The 5,353-nt window shown below is 39.8% G+C and overlaps 1 pseudogene; it reads left to right on the forward strand.

Annotated features, from left to right (window-relative positions):
• Window positions 1–605: 605 nt before the first annotated feature.
• On the forward strand, window positions 606–4,697 carry LOC131317090 (MDIS1-interacting receptor like kinase 2-like; annotated as a pseudogene).
• The last annotated feature ends 656 nt before the right edge of the window (window positions 4,698–5,353 follow it).

Raw genomic sequence — 5,353 nt, forward strand, 5'->3', positions numbered from 1 at the left:
ACATTTATGGTGATCATAATTGGTTGAAAGCTCCCAGTTCTTCTCAAATGCCGTGTAGTAATTTGATATAATATTCCACGTACATTAATTGGCTGCACATGCCCCTTGATATCGATCAATTTCGACCACTTCTACTAATTATTCTCATCAGTCATCCTCGTTCTGGCCCAGACAACTGCAGAATTTCCACAAATCGAAAACACGTGTTGTAGATATTAAGACTATCAGTACTTCCTTGAGTTAGGAAAAACAAAAGTGACCCGGGCGCCCAACGTCTAGTCTACCCCTCCACGCATGGTCAGTTGATTCCATGTTTATTGGCATATATAGTATCTTGCATGATTTTGGAAACTTTATCAGACGTGTTTATGGGACTGGCAAACTTGACTTGTGATTTTTGTGTGGGACGAATGGATGAGCAGGAAATTAATTAGAAAAAAAGAAAAGGAAAAAGAGAGCTAGACGACTTGACTAATGAGTCATGAAGAAGAAATTTCGATCGTTACGTACGGGGGTTGCTATGGATCGGAGCCACATTTTTCCACAAAATGGAAGCGTACGTAAGTCGTAGATATTAATTAGTACATGTTCCTATAAATAGTCCCCCCCATACAAAGGACGTACATTTAATTAAAGCTTTCATCGATCCTTCTATGCAACAACTGCCACTCCTAGCTTAATTAATTGTCGTAAGAAACCAACCATGGCATCCCAACCTAAAAGAGCACCCAATTTCCAAGCAGTTCACTCCATAATCATCTTTGTCTTTGTTATCATCCTAATTCCATTTGTCTCTTCATCTGATTCCGCCGTTGCTCGTGCTTCTCCCGCAACTAAAACAGTTGCAAAACAAAGCGAAGCAGTCGCTCTCTTGAAGTGGAAAGCTAACCTTGACAATCAAAGCCAATCTCTCCTTTCATCATGGAATGAAACTAGTCATTGCACTTGGGTCGGAATTGGTTGCAACGACGCCAGTAAAGTAACCAATTTAACCCTTGACAGTATTGGTTTGAGAGGTACGCTTTCCGGTCTTAACTTCTCTTCGTTACCACATCTAGTGAAACTTGATCTGTCCAACAACTTAATATATGGGACCATTCCCTCTCAGATTGGCAGCCTTTCTAGACTCGCATCTCTTAATGCGTCCATCAATCATCTTTCGGGAACAATTCCGACAGATATTGGGATGCTAAGATCTCTCACTGCCCTTGCATTGTACACGAATAACCTCACGGGATCAATCCCCGCTTTAATAGGGAACTTGAGAAACCTCACAAGATTGATCCTTTACGATAACTCTCTCTCTGGATCTATCCCTCAAGAAGTAGGATTGCTAAGATCTCTCACTGACCTTGTATTGTACAAGAATAATCTCATGGGATCAATCCCCGCTTCAATAGGGAGTTTGACAAACCTGACAACGTTGTACCTTTATGAGAACTCTCTCTCTGGATCTATCCCTCAAGAAGTAGGATTGCTAAGATCTCTCACTGCCCTTGCATTGTCAACGAATAATCTAATGGGATCAATCCCCGCTTCAATAGGGAACTTGACAAACCTCACAACATTGATCCTTTACGAGAACGCTTTCTCTGGATCTATCCCTCAAGAAGTAGGATTGCTAAGATCTCTCACTGATCTTGATTTGTCAACGAATTATCTCACGGGATCAATACCCACTTCAATAGGGAACTTGACAAATCTGACAACGTTGTACCTTTACGAGAACTCTCTCTCTGGATCTATCCCTCAAGAAGTAGGATTGCTAAGATTTCTCACTGGTGTTTCATTGTACAAAAATAATCTCACGGGATCAATCCCTGCTTCAATAGGGAACTTGACAAACTTGAAATGGTTGACCCTTTACGAGAACTCTCTCTCTGGATCTATCCCTCAAGAAGTAGGATTGCTAAGATCTCTCACTGGCGTTTCATTGTACAAGAATAACCTCACGGGATCAATCCCCACTTCAATAGAGAACTTGACAAACCTGACAACGTTGTACCTTTACGAGAACTCTCTCTCTGGATCTATCCCTCAAGAAGAAGAATTGCTAAGATCTCTCACTGGCATTTCATTATACAAGAATAACCTCATGGGATCAATCCCCACTTTAATAGGAACTTGACAAACCTGACAACGTTGTACCTTTTCGATAACTCTCTCTCTGGATCTATCCCTCAAGAAGTAGGATTGCTAAGATCTCTCACTAAACTTGAATTGTCAACGAATAATCTAACGGGATCAATCCCCGCCTCAATAGGGAACTTGACAAACCTGACAATGTTGTACCTTCACGAGAACTCTCTCTCTGGATCTATCCCTCAAGAAGTAGGATTGCTAAGATCTCTCACTAACCTTGTATTCTTTATGAATAATCTCACGGGATAATTCCCCGCTTCAATAGGGAACTTGACAAACCTGACATGGTTGACCCTTTTCAAGAACTCTCTCTCTGGATCAATCCCTCAAGAACTAGACAATCTTAGATATCTACAGACTCTTGCTATAAGCTCCAACAAGCTCATCGGTCATCTTTCGCCGTACATGTTCGTTCATGGATCCCTCAAAACACTTTCCGTAGCAAATAACTATTTAACTGGTTGTATCCCGAATAGCTTGAGAAATTGCAGTGAGTTACGTCGTGCTAGGTTTGATCAAAACAAATTGACGGGGCATTTATCAGAAGTTTTTGAGGCATTCCCAAACCTTGATTATCTAGATCTCAGTCACAATAATTTCTATGGCGATCTTTGGCACAAATGGGATCAGTTTCCCAATCTGACTAGCCTAAAGATCTCCAACAATGACCTTTCCGGAAACATTCCACTTGGCATTGGAAGAGCAACTCAGTTACGGTTGCTCGACCTCTCTTCAAATCATCTAGTTGGTGCGGTACCAAAGAATTTGGGAAAGTTGGTTTTTTTGTTCAATCTTACTCTTAGCAATAACAAACTTTCACGCGATATTCCACCAGAAATTGGAAGCCTGTCTAGTCTTCAGCATCTAGACTTGTCTGGAAACAATCTTAGTGGACCTATTCAAAAGAAGTTGGGTGACTGTGTGAATCTTTTGAACTTGAAATTGAGCAGAAATCTTCTCAGGGAGAGCATTCCTTTTGAATTAGGAAAATTGCAGTCTCTTGAAAATCTTGATCTTGGAAATAATTTATTAACAGGTGAGATACCATCAGGGATTGGGAGCTTGAAAAGGTTAGAGATACTAAATCTCTCCCACAACTTCTTGTCTGGTTCAATCCCTTCCTCTTTCAACGGGATGTCAAGTTTAACGTCGGTTGACATATCTTACAATCACTTGGTGGGTCCTTTGCCCAACACAAAAGCATTTGAAGATGCTTCATTTCAAGCTTATCGAAACAATGATAGACTATGTGGCAATAAAACTAGTTTGATGCCATGCTCGCTAAAGCAGAACAATGGAGATAAAGGGAGAAATCATAAAAAAATTGTGCTTCTAGTTGTAGTTCCTTTGTTGGGTATTTTATTTCTTATTGTTGCTATGACTTTCCTGATCCATCGCAACAAAATGAGAGACAACGAAATTGAGCCAAACAGAGCAAGTAATAAAGATTTGTTTGAGATTTGGAGCTTCAATGGAAAATTGGTGTATGAAAACATAATCCAAGCGACGGAGGATTTCAATGACAAGCATTGCATTGCAGCTGGTGGATATGGCACTGTTTATAGAGCTGAGCTGCCAAGTGGTCAAGTTGTCGCTGTAAAAAAGTACCATCCTTCCCAAGATGGCGAGTTGGCTAATCTGGTAAGTTTTATGAGTGAGATTCATGCATTGACAGAGATACGACATCGGCATATCATAAGGCTTTTGGGTTACTGTTCACATCCACGACACTCATTTTTGGTTTATGAGTTCTTGGAAGGGGGATCCTTGGACAAGAAACTAAGCTGTGAGGAAGAAGCACTGAGTTTGGATTGGGATAAGAGGATAAATGTTGTTAAAGGTTTGGCAGATGCTTTGTCATATATGCACCATGGATGTTCACCCCCGGTCATTCATCGTGATATATCGAGCAAGAATGTTCTGCTAAACTTAGAAGATGTCGCTTACCTGTCTGATTTCGGAACTGCAAGACTTCTAAACCTGCAGTCATCAAATTGGACTTCCTTTGCAGGCACCTTGGGATATGCTGCTCCAGGTACTTACACAATTCATATTAGCTACCAATATAGTGTTGTGTTTTTATGTTGAATATGCTAATTTCTAAGCCTCCTCTACAATTTTTTAGTAGTTTTTTTCCCTGTTTGTTGTACCCTTCCTTTCTTTGGGCAGAACTTGCTTACACAATGGAGGTGAATGAAAAGTTAGACGTCTACAGCTTTGGAGTTTTAACACTGGAAGTTGTAATGGGAAGGCATCCAGGGGATCTCATGTCTTCTCTTTCTTCATCATCTTTGGATTCGTCACCACCATCTTCTTATGGTATTCTGTTGAAGGATGTATTGGACAAACGGCTCCCACTACCAAGGAATCAAGAGGAGGAAGCAGTGGTTCTTGCTGTAAAGATAGCACTTGCATGCTTGCACCCCAACCCGCAGTGCCGACCCACTATGCAACAAGTTTCTGTAGCTCTATCAAAACACAAGTCGCACTTGCAGAACCCATTCCTCATGATCACATTAGGACAACTACTTGATGTCAATTTTCCAAATGCCTAAGTATTCTTGTTATCCCTTTACTGTTTGGGTTTTTGGTTCTACATTTTTCTACTGTGCTTTTCTGACTGGCATTGGCTCTATGGTTGCATGTGTGTTACTCTTTCATAAACAATAGTTACTTTTTTTCAATCAATATAAACTTTGCGAATCTATACTTCATATTAAGTACTAAAAGGGTGTACTTGTGAGGAAAGCTGTAAGAGCACCAAGTGGCTTTACCTGATTGGATATAAGATTAAATCGTTAAGTTGGTTTTCAAAACAGATTAGCATAATCTATATTACTTGATTATTGGCCAACAGAGGATTTTGTTTGGGATTGTTAATTTCCCTGAAATGTAAGTCTTATCTCCTACTAATAAGTTCATTTTCACAGCTCTCCTAAAATGTAAGTCTTAATTTTGAAATTCTTTTCGTATTTACGTCTATCGATTATTGCTATAGTTAAACAGAGATTTTTCCTCTTCTAATTTAACGTTCAAATTTTATCATGTTTCTGCCATCTCTTTAATTAGATTTATCGCGTGCATGTACAAATCTTTTGTTGTTCTTAGAACTCTAACAACTTTTTGCGACAATGCAGGCACAATTTAACAGGTGAATGGAAAACTGAGAAGATCGAAGAATTGGATTGTAGAGAACATCAAATTATCAACC

Source organism: Rhododendron vialii, chromosome 2a (assembly GCF_030253575.1).
Source record: "Rhododendron vialii isolate Sample 1 chromosome 2a, ASM3025357v1".
In the NCBI taxonomy this organism is placed as follows: Eukaryota; Viridiplantae; Streptophyta; class Magnoliopsida; order Ericales; family Ericaceae; genus Rhododendron; species Rhododendron vialii.